The sequence below is a fragment of the Macrobrachium rosenbergii genome, chromosome 12, assembly GCF_040412425.1.
Source record: "Macrobrachium rosenbergii isolate ZJJX-2024 chromosome 12, ASM4041242v1, whole genome shotgun sequence".
Taxonomy (NCBI): Eukaryota; Metazoa; Arthropoda; class Malacostraca; order Decapoda; family Palaemonidae; genus Macrobrachium; species Macrobrachium rosenbergii.
Window position 1 is genome coordinate 36,283,884 of NC_089752.1, and position 12,500 is coordinate 36,296,383.

The following is a 12,500-nucleotide window of genomic DNA, read 5'->3' on the forward strand; positions in this document are numbered from 1 at the left end:
ATATCTGTTTTTGTGTTTGTTTCACTAATAATCCAATCTCGTATGTATTGTTTGCTCTTATTTTTGCATTTATATATAAATTTTTTTTAGTAGCCATAATCAATCAATCAATATTTTTCACATTCTTAAACTGAATTATTTTCTTTTTAGGGTGCTGATGCCCATAGTAGAAGTTGCGCATCTCTGCTTTAACATCGTTCAAAGTAAGTTCTCTTATGGTTATTTTTTTTATTTTTTTTTCCTTCATTAACATATTAAGAAGTCTTTTAATCATTCGCTTTGGGACAGGTATGAACTCGTCTCATTCTCGGTATTTTTTAGGAATGGTTGTGCACGTTATTAGTGGCACTCTGTCCGGTGCTCATAACTTCTGGTGGTACGTTTTTGGAAATACATAAGACATCCATAATTGTATCTAGTAATTTAACTTTGATGTCTTCATTACTAATGTCAGATTTTTTTTCTTCGTGGTATTATTTTACTTATGGACATTAATTGCTTTCAACATAAAATATAGGTTTTTCTGTTGTATTATGATGTGATTTGAATGATTTTGAGGTTTATTTCCATCGCAAATGAATACTTATCCTTCCCCGGCAATGATATATACAAAATTAATAAAATTACGACAAAGAGAATACTGCACCTTCTTCCATAGCTAATAGGCAAAACTGTAATCAGTAAACACAGTTTTGCCGTATTAGCTATGGAGAGGGGGGTGCAGAGGTCTGACAAGTCGTAATTTTATTAATTTTGTATACAGTATATCATTTGCCGGGAAAGGATAAGTATTCATTTGCGATGGAAATAAACCTCAAAATCATTCAAATCACATCATAATACAACAGAAAAACCTATATTTTATGTTGAAAGCAATTAATGTCCATAAGTAAAATAATACCTTCTTCGTCTGTTGGTACAAAAGATGACTAGAAAATGAGTGGAGTTTTGTGGTAATATTACCAACAGCGTGGCGTCGTTGTTACATTAGATCCTGTGAGAGATAGGAATGACCTTTGAGTAGAGGAACCTTCTGCCGGGGCTGGCATTACCAGAGGGTCTTTGCAGCGTCTCCTCTGCCCTAGATACATTCTTGGTTTTCTGCCTCGTGATTTTCACGAGTTCTCCGGACGCAGTCATGGCGCCTGGCTGTCCTGACCATCCTTTCCAATTATTGTGGTCACTTTACACTGAAGACCATATATTTTTGGCGGGTCTCAGGGGCATCAGTCTGGGAATAACCTAGAGGTCTCTTTAGGCGACCAAAATAATTATGAATATTAAGATTATAATAATGTGATTTTGGTTTCAACTTTATATTGGTGATAGTTGGGTTTGCCAGGCTGCTGTGAGGCAAATGGCAAGTTTGATCTCGTATGTTAAAAGGTGGGTGTATTAACAAGTAACTAGTTTTAAAGGAGCTTCATAAAGTGACCTGTAGTTACTAGCTTTGGGTCATGTCAAGATTAGTGAACCCAACATCTCCATGTCAAGAACAGCCAACCCAATGATCCCCATGTAAAGAATGGCCAACCCTTTCCGGTCCGAACTCCAGTTCCATATGCGGGCTAGTACTAAACACGGCAAAAGAGTGATTCATCTGCAATGTTTCGCCGTGTTTAGTACTAGCCCCTGGGTGTCAAATGTATTTCTCCTTGTTTAGTACTAGCCCCTTGGGGTCAAATGTATTTCGCCTTGTATAGTACTAGCCCCTGGGGGATCAAATGTCTGGTACCGAAGTGTTCACGTCTAGAACAGCGAACCCGATTATTCCCATGTAAAGAATAACGAACCCAATAATCGTCTTGTAAAGAATAGCGAACCCTACTGCGAGTGGGTTCGCTAATCTTGACATAATCCCTACCTTTATTCCATAGTTTTATTTACTGCGAGTTTTGTATATTGAACCGTTTTTGTAAATGACTCATCACCGTATTTCTCTCTCTCACTCACACACACACACACACACACACACACACACACACACACACACACACACACACACACACACAGTCTGTTAACATAAACAACGAATTATGTACTTCGTTATTAGGTGACTTTACTGGTGAATAAGCATCTTTTAAAATTATATTTTTATATAACATAAAAAACCGGGTATCTCAGCAGATGGATCTCTCTCGCTCTCTCTCATGTAAAGCAAAAATACTTTAAAAGTAATCCACCTAAATTGTAAGTTTTTAATCCCCAGTACATCAGTGCGGCAAGTTTATAAAGCGAAGTGTGCGTTTCACAGCTTACGCCGTCGCATGAATATCTGTGACGTTAAAAATTCGTTTTCGGTATTTGAGATGTGATAGTCAAATATTTGTCATTTTACGTCCGGGCTCATTCACTGTTGTATCCATACAATATGATGTAAAAAACCCAAATACTGTTTGCATATAGGACGTAAGTATGGTGGTCTAGGAAGCTTACGCTATCAGGGTACCACCAAAAACTAGTTACGCTGTGGGTAAGCCCAGGATGCGATGAAGGGAATAGAATCCTCGTCACAGCAGCAGCTAGATCAAATAAAAAACCGATGTTTTACTGTAAACGTGTTCATGTCAGCTGTAGATACTCAGCTGACAATGCAACGTGTAGCAAGATTCACTTCTCATGGTCCCTTGTTTAAAATTCAAGGTATAGCGAGTTCTGCATCTCAATGCTGGATTTCATTCTCTCTCTCTCTCTTCAGGTAGCGCAGGCTCTCTCAGGAGGTTGAAAAAGTTAGTCGAGGACCTATCATTTGGGTTCCTTGTCTATTTTGAAGGATTTTGCCTTTCCATCCTTTTGTAAACTTATTTCAACAAGGAAACATACTTTTTCATCTTAGTTCCGAACTTAATAGGTAATAGTTGAGTTTTTGGTAATATAATTAGTAACAGGCAAGATTCTGGTGACTTGATATAGATGGACACACTTTTGGCTTGCAGTTCGGTTTGGCTCATTTATTATGTAGTTTCATATATGAGGTAATTTTTCCAGCCACCAGTCATTGCGAAATCGTTTTCTTGTGAATCCCTTAGTAAAACGCATTCAGTGGTATGCATTTATGAATAGGGGAAACAGTCAATTTGTATAAAATACAGATTTTGCTTATTTCAGTGCCATTGGCTTTAAATGTCATTGGCAGTCGTTTTCCACTGGAGGTTATTCTAGTGCCGATCGAACCCCAGGTGTTGCACTTTCTGATCGAGGTAAATTCTCTCTCTCTCTCTGCAATTGTACCTTTTTTTGTTGGTCGATAAGTTCTGGAACAAAATTCCATCTGTTGTTTTCTTAAAAAAAAAAAAAGGTACCTGTTTTTTCTTAGAACGTCTTTCTCTCTCCATTATGGAATACACACACATTGTCAACAGTGTGTGCGTATCAGAGTAGGTTTGTGAATTACTTAGACACTCCGTGCTGCTTTACGTTCAGCACACAGATTCACTGGAGACTTTACAAAATAACACCCATCCTTTGCGAATCTTAAACCAAGGGAAAGGATGACCTTAGGGCGTATTCAAAGCAAACCCGTAAACAGTTAAAGAAACGAGGGCTTTGTAATTTACTCTTAATGAAATGCAAATGAAATGCATATGTGTGTTTCTGCAATCTCTCTCTCTCTCGTATACCTAAGAATTTAATTATGTACTTGGTTGTAAGTCGGCTTTATGGATCGCAGCTTGGATGAGAGAGAGAGAGAGAGAGAGAGAGAGAGAGAGAGAGAGAGAGAGAGAGAGAGAGAGAGAGAATGGCGTCATTGATCAACAGTAACTCAAAATACATTCCGTCTTATCATAAGGTAATCCTCGTGATAATATGAGGTAGTCCTCATTTCACAGTAGTGGAAGTGCTCGTTCCCTCACCTCTCTCTCTCTCTCTCTCTCTCTCTCTCTCTCTCTCTCTCTCTCTCTCTCTCTCTCTCTACATGCGGATTAGATTAGTCAAGTTTTAGTTTTGTCTTTACTGTCCTTTCATACATCTCTGCCCGGTCATTTATGGCCTCGAACTTGTATTTAGTGCCGTCCTGTCTCTCACTATTGTTTGCTTCTCCTCGAGCCATCAAAGTACAGGCCAAATCCAAGGCATTGCCAGGTTCCTTAGCTTCCATCCCACTGCAGTACGTGATTCAATACATGAAATCTTACGGCTTTCAATCAGCATACTTCAAGAATTTCGATTGGATTTTTAATAAATTCTTATAATCGTTAACTAGTCGTCAACTAAGCACTGATTAGAACTTGCTAGTAAGTCCCAATTGCCACTCATTACAGTCGTAAGTTCAGCGGCCACCCTCCATCTTTTATTGGAGCTTGTCAACCGCTTAAGTTCGAGTCATATATTTCAGTGGTATTTTTTGCTTAAATTAGTCATGTTTTAACCGATCTACTGCTCGAATGTTTCATGTCAATTTTCATGGACCCAATTCCGATTTCGAGTCATCAGAGTTCGCGCTCTTGATCCGTTGCATCTCATACAAGACTGACTGTTGCAACGTTCTACAGTCTGGTTATCCAAATACTGACCAAACCTAATGGATGCTTAGGGGTCTTTAGTATAGTCATTGCTTTCCATGAAAGATTTCTCACAGTGCACAATCCTTCCACTTGGATATTTGAAATAATCATGATGATGATAAAAATCATGAGTCGAGAAGCTTATTATCCGGATCTGGGCAAGGTACGGGCACATCGCATCTCTTCCTTCGGCCCTTGCATTCATTCCATTAATATTTTGTATAGTGTTTCATTCCACAACACGGTTGTGGTTAGTAGCAAAACTTCACCCATATCAAGAAAGATTTGGGTTATCTTTCCTTTGGTCCCAGATAGGATTTTTTCATTTTGTGAATCTCTCTCTCTCTCTCTCTCATGGTATATTAGTAGTATGTAAGATTTATATGGATCATGTAATAGTGAAGTTTTATTTACCAGCAGTCTGGATGTTCCTAGTCTTGATAAGTTTTAGTACCTGGTCCAGTTATTGATTACCGTGAAACTGTAAACGACATTAAATATCACAAGTTGCGGAAATACTTCTTTTGGATATATTTTTTTACCAACTTTAGTGCTTCATTTCCTGCTGTTAACGTGTTAATACGTATAGGTGGTCATTAAACATGGCATGGAGATTCTACTTCACCCGCGTTGCAAGAATGAGGAATGAATCATTAGTCTGGCTGAAGTTATGTCAGTAATTTGTGACTGCTCTGATTTTGGATTGTAAGATAGCTTTCCTTAAGGGTGTTGAAGTCCACTGACTAGACCCATTAACTAGCAAGTGTTAGGTAAAGGTAACTCAATAGTGCCTTGCATAAGAATTCTGGGTAGTTTTCCTGTTTGTCTATACGTCCTTGGTGAAGGTCTACATGTCCAAGGAGACAGGCTTTAAGCTGGGTCAAGCCTCTTTACCCAGTGCATCTTTCACCAGACTGTTACCTTTGTTGTAAATCTAAGTTACTCGTGGTCTTAGCGGCCTTCACTGCAACCCCCACACTTGTTCGTAGAGAGACCGATATTTGTTTTATGCTACTCAGACACTTGACGGTAATTGTTTAAAGACGACGACTTTTAGATTTGGGTCAATATATTTCTTGTTGGCTATGCTCACTCTTATGGTGCTTTGACAGTGCATTTGAAACTCCAGTTGCAGGAGCTTGTTACTGGAGCATTTGATATTGCAAGACTGTTTTGCTTTGGTCTTCGTTGTCTTGTACTTGGGGCGGGGGTGATCTTTGTGGTAGTGGTGGTGCTCCCTGCCTGTGCAGACCACACTCCGGTTGATGGTATGACCGGTATACTTGTATAAGTTTGTATAATTTCTTGGGTGCCTTTTTACTTAATTTCTACATACAGTCAGTGTCTGTCTGTCTCTCTCTCTCTTTTTCATGACGGAACAGTTTTAGCCAAATTGGAGGATCTTTTCTACATACATGTAGAGAAAAAGACACTTTTTTTTTCTTTATTTAACCAAATTGGAGGATCTTTTAAGTACATCAATGAAGTAAATAATATTTCTGGAATTTATTGATGGACAGGGCTTTTCCTTCGAGCCCTCGAACTTGATAGATTTGGTAGGTGTTAAAAGTAGTCATGGTCTTCAGCATTGGAAGGGTCGTTAACATTTAAGTCAGAAGTTTTTCGTGTATATAGACTATAAAATGCTCTTTATTCATAGTCCGTCGCGTCTTTACCCGAGTCCCTTCCTCTTGTTTTAAAATACCAGGGAAGCTTGATTTAGTGTAAGTCCCTAAGGAATCTTATGCATTATTTGTCAACGTATGCATTATTTGTCAAATAACGTTTGCATGGCTATTAAAAATTTTTTAACTAGCCATCTGTCTTTTGCTAGTCTCACTGCAACCTTTGAAACCTTTGAAATGGTGTTTAGTCTGCATACGATAATCGGTCTGGCCCCATTAAACTTGCAACAGCTTTTTGTTGTAAGAGGCTTTTATGTTACTCGGTACATTTTTACGTGGTGAATTTTTAGCGAGAAGCGAGTTGCTATTTCAAATTAGAAATGACATGCTATTGCATAAAAAAAATACAAAATATGAGTATTTTAAAGAATAGGCCAGAAAATTGTGTATTCAGTCTCGATCTGTAGGTCGAAATACACTTAAAGGCTTGATGAGTGTTGAGTACAGCTCTTCTAAAGTCATGTAGACTAAATTACGCAAGAAAATGAGGGCCATATCTTTTTAAACTGCGCTTTTTGTACATTGTATATCATACCATTCATTGTCTTTCTTTTTATGAAGTTTGAAACTGCAGATACCGTTGGTTTCTGCAGAAGTTTATAAATTGTAAAAATACAATATATTAATGAGATTTTCATTTATTTTACAGTTTAAGGAAAAAAAAACCCGGGACAGATCTGCGCCAGTGGAACTATGGAGATGATGCAAGTGGATCGCCGAAATAACAAACAAGCTGGTAATCCAGGGTAGTTTTTTTTTTTTTTTTTTTTTGCTGCGGGGCTGCCATGGCTGCGGCTAAGAGATTTGCAAGCTTTTTTTAAATGGTATATATTTTAACCAGATAAAGCTGTGTAGAGGTACTTCTTTATTCCAATAAAATACTTGAGATGTCCTGTCCCCCTCTGGTGCCTGGAAGAGAAAAGAAAATAAACAGTATATATACAAGTTGTGTAAACGTACTTTTTATCGTAATAAAATAGTCCTGTTGCCTGGAACAAAACTCATATTCCAAGTAGTCAGATTTCTGAATTTGCTGTACACGTAGTTACCCGAGTTGACAACTAGTTCTTTATGGAATCTTTAAAAAAAAGAATGGTACTGGGTACTCACTACACATCGCATTCAAGGTACTACCTGGTTATTTCATCCCTCTGCGATTTGTAGTGAGTACCCAGTACCAATGACCAGGTAGTACCTTGAATGCGATGTGTAGTGAGTACCCAGTACCAGAGCGACAAAATGACCAGTTAGTACTTTGATTAGGGAAGTGAAGGCGACCCTTGAAATTGAAGCCAGTTTTCTGTGGTCAGAGGAACGAAATAACTAGAGGGTGAGGGCGGCCCACAGAAAACTCTTCCAAGTCCGTCCGGAGACATGAAGCCAGTTTAATGTGGATTCATCAGTCACCTGCAGTGTTTCACATTACTCCGCTTCTATGCTGAAAACAATTATCCTTATTCAACAATACTGACTAATTACACTCAGCACAAAATTATATTTGCTGCACTTTAACTGTTTTACGGCAGTATTGCAAACTGAGCTCTTAGATGCATTAGTTTCCTGCTTGAAAGTAAAAGATATCCAAAATCTTTTGTCACAACCAAGCTACCATACACTGGTCAATAATGGAAAGTCATTACGTCCTAGAAGTTTGCTGAACAGGAAATTTAAGGACATTATTAATATGGCATGTCTACTTATTAAAAGAGAATTGTCTACTTTTGTCTACTTAATAAAAGGAAATTGTCTACCTAATAAAATGGAAGAGAATTGTCTTAGTAAAATGGAATTGTCTACTTTTGTCTGCTTAATAAAATGGAATTGTCTACTTAACAGGGTTTGTATACTTTTGTCTGCTTAATAAAATTTAACAGGGTTTGTATACTATAGTCTTCTTGTTACTTTAGTCTATTTAATAAGAGAGTTTAACAGGATTTGTATCACAAAGGCTTATCTACGATAGACTAACTACAACCTCCCAACAGCAATATAGCAAACGTAACTACGCCGAAGGCCTAGGATAAACTGATTGATAAAGACAAGTTGCAAAGTAGACACCGGTAAACTATTTGGGACTCTAGATAACACTACTGGAACGTTACCCGGGATGCATCAGAGTTGTGTAGCTGCTTCGACCTCCATTAAATCGCCATAATAGGTATTTCAAAAACTAAGTATAGTCGATGACGGTGATGCTGATCGGGAAAAAACAAGGGCGACTAAACCTTTTAGAATACGTCGTCGGCAAACATTGCTCACTGAAACTGACCATGATGAGATTTTCCTTTGGCTTTTCATATTCAATCAAAATGGCTTCAATTACATGCAAGAATTTACTGCATCATGATGACATTTTAGAGTTATCTACACCAGACTCCATCTGCTGTTTACGGTAATAGTGTAAATTTACTAAACATTTTGGGAAATTATTTTAAACGAGGAGTTTTTAAATAGAGATCAAAATTTACCACCATCAAATTCGCATGGAGGAAAACACATTATTGGCATAAAAACTCAAAAACATCCTGACACTCTGAGTCTGTGCTCGTCCATTCCCTTCCATTAGAAACTTGCTACGCTTGAACACCCATTCTCAAGGCAAGGGAATTGAATTATCGAGTTATTTTCATTTATATTTCTACTTTTAAATGCACACCTTTGGACATTACAGCCTCAATACATCTAGAGAGAGAGAGGAGAAATTATATACTAATGATGGCAGAAAATGCCAGTGCATAGAGCAAGGAGACAATAGTCTTTAAACTCATGATGATTAGGCTTATACTTCTTACACTACTTGCACTACTGCTACTGTGTCATTCTTCACAAGCAGAATTACAGTCTTTTGATTACTGAGATGAGAATAAAAGAACTATTCTATTGTATTTGGTTTTCCTACTTTAGTTATATGGCTGTCACGCCAGTTTTAGTAGTCATAAATCAGTCAATTTAATGACCAAAGCAAAGGTAATAGTTACGTGTGTATTTGTGTATCTTGACCAAACAGTAAAAAAATGAATTGGAAAGATAGGTAACTTTAAGTAAGCCTAACCTATGTCTATTTCAAGCCCTCGTTTAACCTCACTCGGCATTTTAGTCTTGCATCTTGCTTACCGTTTATTCCGTAACACTACTAACTGCCAATTATTTAAAACTTTACAGTAGTTCTTCAACAGTTGCTGACTCTGCATTTTCAATTTCACTTTATTATCGCCACTCTGCATAGTAACGGGCAAGTATCCCACTTTCTCATTTCCCACATATCGAATTTAATGACAAGCTCAACACAAACTTCCACAAAGATTCTTAACGACTCAACAATGCCACATTCCATATCATCATCTTATTATCTTGTTACAATCCTTCAGATCAGTGCTTCTTTAACTGGTGAATGAGTTATTCCGGGGTAAATTAAGTCTTTATGAGGGGGTGAATGATACGAGACGGGAGAATGACGAGTGAACGGCGAACGGCACGTGAATAAATTACTTCATTTACTCACCGCATTTCCTTTGCAGTTGGACTGGAAATCTGATAAACGTGTTCTCGACCTAAATAAACTCATATGATCTTTTAAAGGTGACAAAAAGGAATGGTGCAATTATAAAAGATGATGAAGATAATGTCTCCCTTTGGAAATGCATCAAGAGAAAGGATCAAGAGAAACGTTGTGCAGAAGAGAACAGTTTCTCTCACAAAGGAGTATGAAACAAGCAGGACTCGAGAGAGAGGTACGTCAATGGTGGCAACACACCTAAGGATAGTGGACTAAAATCTGCAGATTCAATGTTAAGGACATTAAAAATTTAATTGGATGAGGAAATACTGATGCCATGGTTTCTTTCCTCAAAACTTAAAAACGAAACACAACCAGAAGCCTTTTATTCAACAATACTAGCCAAATGGATGTATTCTCTAATCTCGGTCAGTTGTAAAATGGTACACACACATCAAATTACAGAAATTATAATAGAGGTAAAATTCAATTTTTTTTAAGAATAGACGTGAGTTCTGAAATTAGTGAAGTTTTTTCCACTTGATGGTCAAAATGACACCGACCAACAAACTTCTTGTCCTTCCTAAAACAGCACACATGCTCATGAAAATCAAAATGCATCACAGCATGAATTAAATATATCAACTCGACAAATACTCTTCAGTTACTCCAATCAAGGATAAAGCCAAAGAAACCTTAAACAGGAATTTAATGATACAGGTAAACATGCTGAATATCGACTGATTAAACCCTACTAGAATATCCATGCCAATCAATTATATAATGGAAAGCAAACCAGTCACTGAAGAGCTGACCAGAATGCAGGTACTGTATAGCAAAAGTAGATAAAGAAATGGAAGGAACCAGAAGAATGGGCATAAAGAGTAAGATGATAAGAATTTGCAAAGGATATGAGTAACAGGTTAAATCGATAATTATCAGTTTGGTTTATTACTACTGGGATCAAGAACAGTCATTCTTTACCACGAGGCAACTGCAGGGTAGTACCATGCAAAGAGGAAATTATTCCACATATCTGGACATCTTGAGAGGTTATGTAACACCAAAGCACTTTTAGGAAAAGACTCCCAAGGCAGTGAAAACCAGAGATTCATGTGAGCTAACCATAGTTACTATACCAAAAAACCAGAGTGAAAACAGTGGCAAATGTGCCCAATAAATATAAGGTAAATACTGGTGTCCATGGAGGGTCGCCCCCGAGACTTCTATGGTATTATCATAGTAATGGAGGGAAATACAGAAGGATACAGAAAGGGAGGTCCCTGATAACAGCTGTGTGCATGTAACAGCAGAAATAGATGAAGATTTGAAGTAATATTTAAGAAACGGAAGAGTGGAATGGAAAGGAAAAAATTAAAATCAACAAATCTTATGGTGACTGGAAAGGAGGCAAAAGGAAAGGTCCAGTCAAGAAAGTGGCCATGTGAATGAAGAACTATGTACTCGGTAACAGATGGAGTCATAAGATATGTTCAGAACCGCAAAATATACGAGTAAGGGACTTTCAATGACGATGTAATAATAGGGAAAGAGTTGGAGGTGGCACACCTTATTGTCGTAAAAGGCAGGTGTTTGAAGAAGTAAAACAATTCTGTTACCATGGGGGCACTGGACTTGTATAACTCAGTGCTGCAAAAACATGGGCGCTGACAAAGGTATAATGAACACTTTGAAAGGCATCACTATATTATACCAAGATTCCTAGCCAAAGTGCAATGGAAACATGATCATTTAAGCGATGGCCACAGGCTGCAGAATAGACCGAGATGGTTTGAGACATATGAGGCGGCGAGATAAAGAACAGCTGGTCAAAAAGGCAATAAATAAGAAAGTAGCAGGAAATAAGGAAGCAGCGGAGAAAGGACATGTCAGTCAGATAGGGAATCAGCAGGAAAGTGCACGAAAGTGCACCAGATAGAGAGGAATGGAAACAACCCCTTCCACACCTGATAACTTCAAGGGAAAAGCCGACATAAATAACGATGATTATCTGCAAGAGGATTACCGACCTCGATAGAACTGATAAACCAAAAAACACATTGACTCTCCTCGTTATGCTCTTTCAAAAATTATGCAGTTATTGCTTTGAGAAGCCTGTCTTAGAACTACAGCCACACCCTATTCACTGTTTGGCGAAAAAGTTTCTCCCTAGGACTGTACCTAAATAAGCTCTAAGAAACTGATTTACTGACTGTGCTTTACTAATTTAGCTCTAAGTAAACTATATTAAAGCTGAATTGTTTTCTGGACTGTTTTTAACTTAGTTTCAGAACGGTCTAAACACTGAACAAAGTGAGACCTTCCAAATCCATCTACTTTTGCTCGAAAGGGAAGGAAAAGACGACAACCGTCAACAAATAAGAAAATTCTCTTGCCTGTGAAAGATATTTGAAGATCAACAAAGGCCAGGTAAGAAGGCAAGTGGTTTATATCAAAGTTGCGGCCTGAAGTTTCCACACCTAAAATTCTTAGGGCAAGATGACTAAATTTATCCATTATTTGAATGTCAATGGAACTACCGTGTTACGGAAGCTTATCTGTCACAAAGAAAACTTACTTAAAATTTGCAAAATTGTGATTCACTACCCCGAAAAAGTTTCAGAACTTCACATCTTTAAGTTACAAGTTTGGGATTTTTCAAGTCTAGAAATGTGCCCAAATGAAGAGATGTATTTTTCAATTTAACCAAAATTGTGTCACTAGCTACGAAGTCAGTACCTAAACAAACACACATTGTGTTTTTGTAAACTTCGATTTTCCAGACGAATTATGCTGCTCTAAGGACCGTTAGGT

General features: G+C 37.8%; 2 long non-coding RNA genes across 3 annotated transcripts in view; one reads left to right on the forward strand and one right to left on the reverse strand.

The window, feature by feature from the left end:
• LOC136843627 (uncharacterized) overlaps positions 1-8,069 on the forward strand; it is a 15,486-nt gene extending 7,417 nt beyond the window's left edge. The window contains exons 3-5 of the long non-coding RNA XR_010854606.1: positions 151-203; positions 6,840-7,913; positions 7,970-8,069. This is a non-coding gene — a long non-coding RNA (uncharacterized lncRNA). The remainder of the gene's footprint in view (positions 1-150; positions 204-6,839; positions 7,914-7,969) is intronic.
• LOC136843628 (uncharacterized) overlaps positions 6,817-12,500 on the reverse strand; it is a 12,858-nt gene continuing 7,174 nt past the window's right edge. Inside the window, exons 4-5 of one of the 2 annotated variants that reach the window (XR_010854608.1) lie at positions 7,445-7,628; positions 6,817-7,099 (exon numbers count right to left, since the gene is read on the reverse strand). This is a non-coding gene — a long non-coding RNA (uncharacterized lncRNA). The remainder of the gene's footprint in view (positions 7,100-7,444; positions 7,629-12,500) is intronic. The other variant, XR_010854607.1, reaches the window with a different exon arrangement.